This window comes from Cavia porcellus, unplaced genomic scaffold (genome assembly GCF_034190915.1).
Source record: "Cavia porcellus strain 051 isolate PalLab524CR breed Dunkin Hartley unplaced genomic scaffold, mCavPor4.1 scaffold_11, whole genome shotgun sequence".
NCBI classification, from domain to species: domain Eukaryota; kingdom Metazoa; phylum Chordata; class Mammalia; order Rodentia; family Caviidae; genus Cavia; species Cavia porcellus.
Genome location: NW_026947494.1, coordinates 75,656,500 through 75,667,707, shown reverse-complemented (window position 1 = coordinate 75,667,707; position 11,208 = coordinate 75,656,500). Strand labels below are relative to the sequence as shown.

Genomic DNA, 11,208 nt, shown 5'->3' with positions numbered 1-11,208 from the left:
ATTGCATAGCATCCCAGAGACGCACACAGTTTTAAAAGGAGGAAAAGCATGGGAATAAGTTTCCTTGTAGCACTTGGGAGACTGTCTAGAAGTGTTTTGCAATACATCCAGCAAAAGATAAAAGTTCTTGCCTGGAGCTTACTGAGAACAAGTCTATGAAACCCTGAGATTTTGCAGCTGGGCTGTGTGCATCTCCTCTGGAGTGTCTCAGTGGTCAGTGCCGAGCGGCTATTGAATCTCATTCCACTTGGGAGAACATGGAGATAGCTGTGCTGTTGGGCAAGTGACACCAGGAAATGCCTCAGCAGTTGGCTGCTTGGTCCCTGAGTCAAATTACTAACTGGTACCCAGTCCAGAGGAAAGCAGTGTGGTAAGCATGAGCCTCCCTGTTTTAGAGTATGATTTCTGTCAAGTTTAGGGAGGTCTCATCTTGCTTTTTGGGAAGGATGCAGCCAAATGACTTTATTTTAAAATATGATTGTGTGCTCAGTTTGGCAGCACATGTACTAAAACTGGAATGATGCAGAGATTATCACGGCCCCTGTGCATGGATGACACACAAATTTGTGAAGCATTCCATATAAAAAAATAAAAATATGATTGAATCCTATGGATGAATGAAGCTGTACTGGCAAGAAAAATATCAACAATAGGGGACTCTTTTGTGAGTAACCAGCACAGATGGGGAGAAGCAGCCAGCTCAGCCTCTGCATCTGCCATTGCCTTCAAGTACCTGTAGCCAACAGGGGTCAGGAGAACCAGCCAGCTACACCCTGGAGAAGCCTCAAGTGTCTGCAAAGCCCGACTCACATCCTTCACCTCCTGGGGAACCTGAGTTAGGGGAAACCCAGATGCCTAACCCATCTCACCACACCGTGGACAGAGCCAATGTGGGAAGTGCCTGGGACCCCACAACCAGCTTATCTGGAGGAACTCAGGAAACTGTCAAGACAAAGGAGCAAAAGGCACTCTCTGGTCTCCAGCCCAACAGAGTAAGTCCAGGAGACATGGACATGGAAGAAACTGTAAATTGCACACCTGAAATTTCTGGGATGATGGCAACTGAAGTAAAGCAACTACTTTATGAGGCTGTAAAAAAGAAGTCAGATCAAGCCAGGTAGTGGAAAACACCTATTATTCTAGCATTCAGGAGGCTGAGGCAGGAGGGTTGTTCTGAGTTCAAGACCAGCCTGGGCTACAAAGGGAGCTCAAAGCCAGCCGGTCTCTACATAGTGAGACCCTGTCTCAAAAAAAAAAAAAAAAAAAAAAAAAAAAAAGAAGAAATCAGATTGGAAATGTCTCGGGTAAAAGAAGAAATAACAAACATAAGATGTAGGGAGCCGAGTGACAGCCCATTGTTGTTTCTCTGTCTCTCTCTCTTATGGGCACTGCATCTGCCTACATTAACCATAATCCTCTCCTGCTTATGTCACGTATCCGGATGTGACGGTGACCTTGTTGTATTCACCCCTTAACCTCTTCCTGTCCCACCTCCCGCCCTTGGCCTATAAAAAATGTGATCATTTCCTGAATAAATGGAGGCTTGATTGGATTATTTCGACTTGCTTTCATCTCTCTTTGTCTCCCCCATGTCTTTTATTTAATCCCTGTTCCCCCTTCAGGAGTTCCCCACGGATTGATATGCAGGCCGGATCAATATAAAAGGATTGCTGAGTGTATCTAAATAAGACATAGATAAAAATTAAAGAGGAGCATCAAAGAATGAGGGAAACTTTGAATGAACAATATAGAGAAGACCTGGAGTGCATCAAACAGATTCAAAGAGACATCCAGGAAATTAAAACTCCATTGAAAACTGGCAAAACTGCCTGAAAGAATCTGGAGATAAACTTTCAGACCTTGAAGACAAGATGGCAGCAGCAACTGCAAAAGGAAAATTTTCTTAAAAATAACAAGGAGCCAGGAAATAATTCAAAGGCTGCAAGATGATGCAAAGAAAAATAATTTAAGAATGGTAGGTGTCAGCAAAAATGAAAAACCAGGAGTCAACACAAATGACATAAGCAGACTGTTTACAGAACTAATAATAGAGACTTGGGGATTTAACTCAGTGACACCACTACTTGCCTGGCAAGTGCCAGGTTGTGAGTTCAATCCCCAGTACCAAACAAAAGCAGTAATAGCAGAAAACTTCTTTTGTATGGGAAAAAGACCTGACATACAAATAAGTGAGGCATATAGAAATCTAACTAACCATAATCAAAATAAATCTACACCCAGACACACAATAATCAAGATCCCAGAAATTCAGCACAAGAACAGAATATTAAGGATTGTTAGAGGAAAGATAAGATCACCTCTAAAGGAAAGTCCATGAGAATCACAATGGACATCTCAACACAGACTATGCACTCAAGAAGAGCTTGAAGTATTTCCAAGTCCTGAAACAAAACAACTTCCAACCCAGACTGATGTACCCTGAAAAAACTGTCTTTCAAAATAAATGGAGAAATAAGATACTTCCATGCCAAAGACCAACTGAAGGAATTCATGACCACCAACCAACCCTACAAAGAATGCTGAAAGATATTATAGCGAAAGATAAAAATGACCACAGTCCCAGGAACAGCAGCAGAGTGGGATTTCCAAGCAGGGCAAACAATTGAATAGAGGGGAAAATAAGCAAGCCAACAGCAGGAAAAAAGCATGGCACAGACAGACCATTGAATGTTAGCCATAACCATTAATGTAGAAGCCTTCAATTCACCAATAAAAAGAAACACAGACAGAGTGGATCAAGAAACAAGATTCATCAATATGCGGTATACAAAAAACACATTAACTTGAAAGGAAATTCATAGGTTGAAAATCAAAGGAGAGAAAACAATGTTCTATGCAACAAGGAACCAGAAAAAAGCAGGAATAGCTTGCCCATCAATCACAGAATGGATAAAAAAGATATTGAATTTTATACAATGAGAAACTACTCAGCTATAAAGAAGGATAATCGTGAGGCTCTTATAGGTAAATGGATGCAACTTGAAGTCATGCTATTGGGTGAAATGGTTTGGAGTGACATGGGTGAACATCATGTTGTCTCCCTAGTATAAATAATTGATGGAGTTAGTGGGATCCAAAATGTATACTAGGTATTGTGAAAGCAAAAGGGGAGGAAACATCTAAAAAGGGAAGGTGGTAGCCATTGTTAATTCCCTATTATCTTGCTTTATTTTTATTTATGTATGTATTTATTTATTTAGGCTTTCTGAGACAGGGTCTCGCTATGTGGTTTAGGCTGACCTTGAGCTCACTTTGTAGCCCAGGCTGGTCTCAATCCTGCAATGACCCTCCTGCCTTAGACTTCTGAGTGTGGGGATTACAGGCATGCACCACCATTCTTGGTTTTAAAATCCTATATCATTTTCATTGTTTTGTTTTGGTTGGTTTTGTTTTGTTCTGTTTCATTTGATTTTATTAGAGCTGTTGGTATGGGCAGCTATTTTGAAGAAACAAGAGGCTTTATGGTAGCCCTTGCTGATCTCCTATTATTTGTTTTGAAATACTGTGTCACTTTCACTGTTTTATTTTGATTGGTTTTATTCTGTTGTGTTTTGGTTGATTTTATTAGGTTGATGGTAGGGGCAGCCATTTTAACAATAACAAGAGGCATTATGGTAGCCATTGTTGATTTCCTATTACCTTGTTTTGAAGTCCTATATTGCTGCCATTGTTTCGTTTTGATTGGCTTTATTCTGTTTTTATTTTGTTTGGTTTTATTCTTTGAAAAAAATTAAAAGAGAGGCAGCAAGCAAAAATAAAAAAGAAAAAATGAAAAAAGAATAATGTCAACAATACGTGTGCTCTTGTATTTTACGTTTTATTTTTCTGCTGTTATTTTGAAAGGTGCTGATAATCTGAAGTTTCTTGGGAAGGCAGGAGTGCTGTGTGGCAGATTCTGCCCAAAGTGCCTTGGAGAGCTCTGTCAGTTGTCTGCTGCATTTGAATATCCCAGAGCAACTGCAGATCTGATGTGCCCAGAACTATGTGTACTGTCTAGGTCCTACTGGCATTCTTGTTTGCAGAAATAGAAAAAAATTTATCATAAGATTTATGTGCAACCTCAAAAGACCCTGAATGCTCAAAACAATTTTAGAAAATAAGAACAAAGTAGAGGAGTCATACTTCCTGATTTCAAAACATATTACACAGCTACAGCAAAGAAATCAAGGTGGCATTTATTGGCAAAAGAACAGAGAGTGAACAAGTGGGATAAAACTGATACATCAGAAAGAAACTCTCACAAATAATCTTCAAAAAGATGCTATGATCACTCAGTGAGGGAAGAGTTTCTTATGTGAATGTTGCACCAGACATTCACATATAAAATACTAAAGTTGAATCCTTACATTATGCTATAAACAATTTCCTTAAAATAAATGAAGTCAAAATGGATTAAAAGCTTAAACATTAAACATGGAACTATAAAACTGCTAGGAAAAAAACACAGACCAAAACCTTCATGAGACTGGATTTGGTAATTTCTTTGACATGGTCACCAAAACTCCTGGCAATAAAAACAAAAGAGATAAATCAAACTACATCAAACATAAAAGCCTTTGTGCATCACTGGGAGTGATGGTGCGTGCCTGTGAACCCAACACTCACCAGACTAAGGCAGGAGGATGACACTTTTGAGCCCAGTCTGGTAACTTAGTGAGACCCTGCCTCAAAATAAAGAATAAAATAGGGCTGGGGATGTAGCTCAGTGAAGTACCATACAAAAAAGTGAGATGTCATAGAAATTTCTCCAAAGAAGATACACTAAGGGCCAAGAAGTACCTGAAAGAACAGATGCTCAGTATCACTATTCATTAGGGAAATACAAATCAAAACTCCAATGAGATGTCTTCTCTAAACCACTTGGGTGGCCGCCACCGAATAACAAACAAACAAATAAACCAGAAGCAAACAGACCCCCAAAATACATGCTGGTTATGATGGCGAACATTGGAACTTTTGTGCTGTGTTGGTGGGATTTTAATGTGATGCACTGTTACGAAAAATAATGTGATGATCCTTTGAAACATTAAAAGCAAAATTATAAAATCTAGCCACCTGACTTCTAGGTGAATACTTAATATATGGGAAGAAGGCTCTCCAAGAGATTCTTGCGTAAACATGCCTCTAGGTATAGTACTCACTAGCTAGGTGGAGCAACCCAGGTGCCCATAGATAGATGAATGCATTGACAAAACATGGCACCATGGGCTAGAACGCTGCCAGGTTTTTCCTTTCAGTTGTTTCCTGGAGTGTTGACGGAGGCCAGGTCTCAGCTGGACATTCCTTTCTGGAATTGCCAGCTGTTGGAGGCGAGCCTCACTCAATTTGCACCCCACTTGTAGTGACAAGATGATGTGAGGGTACAAAGGTCCAGCTCCCTTGTCTCTGCGAGACATCCAGGACCCACAAGCTGCAGAGCTCAGTGTGGGCGCGCCGAGACCTCTGTTTCTACTGTACCGTGGTGGCTGTTTCCCTCTGTACCAGGCTGTGCTCACTCCCTCGTGGGTGATGCTCGGGATGCCCTCAACCTCAGCACTCAGTTCTCTTCTTCCTAGGAACCAGTCTATTCAGCATAGCCCCATCTGATTGGGAGTCTCTTTTTCTTTATGTTTCATAAAACAAAGTTGTGACTTACAATTAATAGTGTCTTAAGTTCCATGAAATAAGTAAGCAAGGATCGGCCTAGTGAAAAGGTAGAGGAGGGAGGGAAATGCTGGCCAGCTAGTAGAGAGACCTTGAAATGCTTTGTATGCCACTCTATGGGGCATACACGTTGTCCTGGAGGTGGGTAACATAAGTGAAGTTGGTTACTGGAAACATCTGCCTGGTTGAGGAATCGGTTAACAGATGAAAGAGAACCAACTTCAGAACAGGAGTCTGTTAAAATTGTCTACAACAGACATACAAAGCTGTGAGTGTGAAAGAGTCTTTATAAAGGTGGGGTTTGTAAAATTTTCTTTTCATTTTTTAAATTATTTTGAAGGTAATAAAATACAACAGTACAAGACAGAACATAGCAAATTGATACAGTGCAGTGAAATTGGTATAGAACTTCACAGCAGGTTACCGGGATAACAGTAATAGGTGCCATAGTATATCTCGTTATCTTCACAATAGTTGTCCTTTCAATCAGGTATAGCAAAATCAGATGAAATACAGAACATTATAGAACTGATCAAAACAGAATATTGAATAAAGCAATACAATTAATCAGAACTAAGCAAAACAGTGATAACAATACTTGCCTTCAAAGAGGTGATAGAAGGGAATCCCCCATATTTGCTATACTGCATATGGTCATCCTCCCAAGAGATGCTCAGACCTCTGGCCCCCATTTGCTAATGGGAGTGGGGAGGGAAGGATGGGATGTTTGATTCTCAGCCCGTGTGCCAGGGCTCAAGGCTGCTTACCAGGGAGGCATGCGAGTTGCTTGGTTTCCCAGCACCCTAAGTTCCAATATGGCAGGATCTTGGGAGATGCTGGCTGGTTCTCCCCCTGGGGCACTCTGGGTTTGTAAACTTTGGTGACTACTGGTTGTTCAGATTTCTTTCTAGAAAGGCAAGACTAACTTGGGCGCCTTATTTCAATCAATCCTAACATGGCAGGGTATAACATTATTTATACTAGTGATAAAGAAAATACCACCCAAATTTTAGAATTGTCATGGGTTATAAGGTTTCTCAATGTCAAATATGTAAAAAGATAAAAAAAAGTCTGTGTATTAGAATTGAAAAGCCCTAGTATTTGTACTGAGTCACACACTTTTCTGAGTGCTTGTAAAGCAAACTGTGTGCTTGGCTTTGTTATTGAATAATCCTTTGATCCTCTAATATACTGAACATCATTAGCAAACCTCTGTGATGGCCTGAGATACGCTTGGATTGCTTCAAGGGTGGAGATACAGGAAGGGAGCAAAACAAGGACAGATCTATTGGGTCTTGTTCGAGTCTCACTGTTTCTTACATGGCCACACATGGGTCCTTGGACAGCACCGCTGCCTCCCTGAGTGCCCAGGATGAGCACAGTCAATGCTCACTGTGAGAAGGAAGACCGCAGTAACTCATCTGGGTCCTGACCCTTAGGACTTCATGCTTTAATGATCCCAAGGAGCTCTTTTACTTCAGTCCTGGAGACTGAAACCACATTCATAGCACTGAGCTACATCCCCAGCTCATTGGCCATTCTTTATCTTTTATTCTGAGACAAGGTTTTGCTAAGTTACTAAGTTGCCCAAGCTGGATTTAAACTCGTAGTCCTCCTGCCTCAGCATCCCAGAATGCTGGCATTATAGATGTGCATCACTATGCTCGGGTTTATTGAACCTTTTTATGGTTTTCCTGCCTCAGGTTTCTCTGCTACTCTGACTTTTGAGCTTTGCTTACTGAATTTGTGTACTGAAAATACCACTACTATTTTTCCATGGAAAAATCCTTTGGTGACTTCTTGAAAGCTACTGACCGAAGTCCAGTGGGCTCACTGATTCCTCCCTGCCTGCATCAGTCCAGATTTCTAAACTTGTTTTGTATTCTCTCCCTTTAGGAATCACTCTTTGCTCAGTCTTCTGGGGGTGGAGACTCATTTCTGATTTGGGGTGTGAGACACTCCAAGCACAGCCTTACCACTGATTCTGCCCTTGCTGATTCCCGACCCATCTGGAATGCCTGTTCCTTTTCTCTCCTCGAGTCTTCGCCATGCACGCATACAAATTTCCTCCCCTCTAAGCTTTGCTTAATTGTAATGGTTCAAAAAGATTCCTTTTATTTCTTATCTTCCGTAGCAATATCATCCACACCACCTTCATATACATTTCTTATTGCGATTTAATCATTCATTGTCATTTGGGGAATTCTTTACGGCAGGCATTTTTGTGGCATATTTATATATTTGTTAGGTACACACAATGATGGCAGATAGAAAATGTAAGAGATGTTTAGTGAACAATTGCGTGGTGTGAATCTCCTGGAAGGAGGAAGGAGGAAGAGTTCTGGAGGCTTGGAAAGTAGGGTCAGAGAGAAGAGAGGCAGTAGGGTGAGTAATAAAAAGCCACTTACTAATTCTCATTTTTATGAAAATTCTCAAACTGATGCTACAAATGAACGGGAGTTTTCCAAACCTCCACACACATAGTGAGCACCATAGGGACAACTGCTTAGGTTCTTCCTGCTATTCCCCCCACAGCAGAGCCTCTAAATTTCTAAATAACAAGCTTCTGCTATTGCCGTTATTGCTGTTGCAATTTAGGGCTCAGTTTTACGAATTTGCAGTAGCATCGCTCCCCTCACCGTGTTTGCAGAGCTGGGAGGGAACGCAGAGCCCCTCGTGCCCGAGCTTCTCTACTGTTGCCTTGTGCCCCAGCCCCTCTTGTTCTCTTTTTTTCTTGGTTCATCCTTTTGGTTTCCTTTCAGTACATAGAATCCTAAGAAAGGATGGAGAACACTATTTTCAAATTCTTTGCATATCTGAAAATGTTTTTTCTATCCTCATACTCAATAACTTGGTCGGGTATGGAATTCCTTGAGAATTTTGAAGTTCTGAAACATCCAGCATTAGCCAGGGATTTAGCTCAGCGGCATAAGCCCTGCCTTGCAAGCACTAGGTTATGAGTTTGATGCCTGATACCAAAAACAAACAACCAACCAAAAAAAAAAAAAAAAAAAAAGCCTCCCCTAAAAAACCAAAAATGAAATATCCAGCATTGCTGTTGAGAAATCTAATGGCATTTGGATATTTTGGTTTTTTTTTTTTTTGGAGACAAGGTTTCAGTACGTAGTTCAGGCTGTCTTGAACTCACTGTGTAGCACAGGCTGACCCTAAACTCTCAGTGCACGCCTGTAATCCCAGCATTTGGAGACTGAGGCAGGAGGATCACTGCAAACTTGAGGCCTTGCCAGTGCTGGAATAGAGGTGTATGTCACCGTGTGTCATTTGGGTTCTTTTTCCTTGATTTGTTTCCTGTGGTTCAGAGGCTGGATTCTTAGATTTTTATTTTTATTTTTATTTTTATTTTAAAGAGAATAAAAGCAAGCAAAACAAAACAGAACAAAGTCAATCAAAACAAACCAGTGTAAGTGACACAGGACTTCAAAACAACACAAAATCAACAATGGTTACCATGATGCCTCCTGCTGTCTTCAAAATAGTTATTTCAGACATAGTAGAAATCAAACAAAACAGAACAGAATAGAACCAATAAAAATAAAACAATGAATGCAATAAAGGGCTTCAAAACAAGATATACTAAATCCAAAAAAAGATAATAGTAAATCCAAGATGTCTACCATGATATGTCTTATTATCTTTGAAAAAGCTGCCCATGTCATGTGATATAACAAAATCAAACAAAACAAAGCAGAACAAAGCCTAACCCAACAAAACAATGAAAATTATGCAGGATTTCAACACAAGACAATAGGCAATCAACAGTGGCCACCACCTCAGAAGGAGATCCCCATAGATGCTACACTGCCTATTGCCATCCTCCGAATAGATGATCAGACCACTGGTTCAGACCTGCAAAGTCAGTGAAACACTAAACACTATAAGCATTACGCTGTATTCCACCTCAGTAGCCATATCACAGCCTGTGTTTCTCTGGATCAGCTGGTTGCTTATAGTGATGGTGGGGGATGGCTCTTCTTGTTTCCCAGCCTACCGGCTGGCATCTGGCTCTCCCCTCAGGGGCCCACACATGGCGCTGATTTGCAAGGAGCCCTTGCTTCTTGGTGACTTCTTGTTCTCGTGCTCCACAGTTCAAGAATGGTGCTGACTCACGGGAAAAGGCTGGCTTCTGGCTTTACCCTCAGTGACCTGTGCATGGTGCCGATTCGCAGGGAGGGCTTGCTTCTTGTTGACTTCTTGTTCCCTTTCCCCTCCCAGAGGCTGGACTCTGAGTCCAGCTTTGTGGCTTTGTTTCCTTTCCTGTCAAAGGGAGAAGGATTTTATTTTATTTTTTTGTCTTTTTCCTTTGTATCGGTGCCGGGGATGGAACTCACGACTGCCTGCTTGCAAGGCAGGCACTTAGGCCACTGAGCTAAATCCCCAGTGCCAAGGGAGAAGGATGTAAGAATATCTTCTTTGAGAATTTCCATGAAGGTTAAATGAGCTATTACGAAGTAATTAAAACATTTGTGAGTCCTAGGACTCCGGTACAGCTTTCACTCATTCTTAACACAAACCTATTTGAAAGTAGCTCTGTCAGGGGCTGGGGATTTAGCTCAGCGGCATAAGTGCCTGCCTTGCAAGCAGGCAGTTGTGAGTTCGATCCCTGGTACCGATAAAAAGGAAAAAGACAAAAAAAAAAAAAAAAAAAAAAAAAAAGAAAGTAGCCCTGTCTGAAGCTGGGCCCCTGGCAGAGCTCTGTTTGAGGGGCAGGAAGAGGGAGGTGGGCAAGAGAAGAGGAAGGGGAACTGTGGGTATATGGCTTCTCTGCTCCATGGCTGCTCTCTGCTTCCTGTTTGGGTCCAGCTGGGATTTACAATTCGGGCAGCCTTGCAACATAGAAGAAAAGAAATCTGGCCTGAATTCCCCAGAAAAGCCCATAAGGATACTGACAGTAGGAAAGAAAGTAAAATGCATTTGAAAGATAAACTGCTTTGTGCAATACCGTTGAAAATACAGAAAAAGGACTTAAAGCAAAACCAAACATGTTTAGGCTGTCTTGAGCATTTGAAGTAAATCAGGGAAATTTTAAAGAGAAGACATTAATCAGATATACTTGCAAAAATCCAGCCTCCCAAATTACCTTTTTTTAAATTCATTCAAGAGACGTTTATTGAGCACCGACTGCATGAAAGACGATGTCACAAAGAAAAATCAAGCACTGTGCTTTTCCTCTAGAATTTTTAAAAAACATTCAAATAAGCCATTTGTAAAACATCACTAATCCAGGCTAACATCTGAGGAGCGGCTCAGTTCATTCATGTTATAGGATTCAGAGGAAAAGAAATAAATGCAAGCCAAGGTGGCCACTAAAGACACGGGGAAGAAGGGCTACAGCTCGGCTTTGTCCTCTGCATCTTCATTACCCAGCTGCAGACTGCCCCAGCTGAGACAGTGCTGAATCCAGGTGATTCTCATGCTGGTCACACTGCATCTCTCCCCACTGCAACAGGAGCTACTGTTTCTCCTTTGGAACGGTCTTGCCCCAGGCTCTCCCTCAAGACACAGGTCCATCTCTAGTCTTCTGGG

The 11,208-nt window shown here is 41.4% G+C and overlaps 1 non-coding gene across 1 annotated transcript; it reads left to right on the top strand.

The window, feature by feature from the left end:
- The first annotated feature begins 482 nt into the window (after window positions 1-482).
- Window positions 483-586, top strand: LOC111755689 (U6 spliceosomal RNA). The gene has a single exon (XR_002790236.1). It is a non-coding gene; the product is annotated as a U6 spliceosomal RNA (small nuclear RNA).
- Window positions 587-11,208: the final 10,622 nt, after the last annotated feature.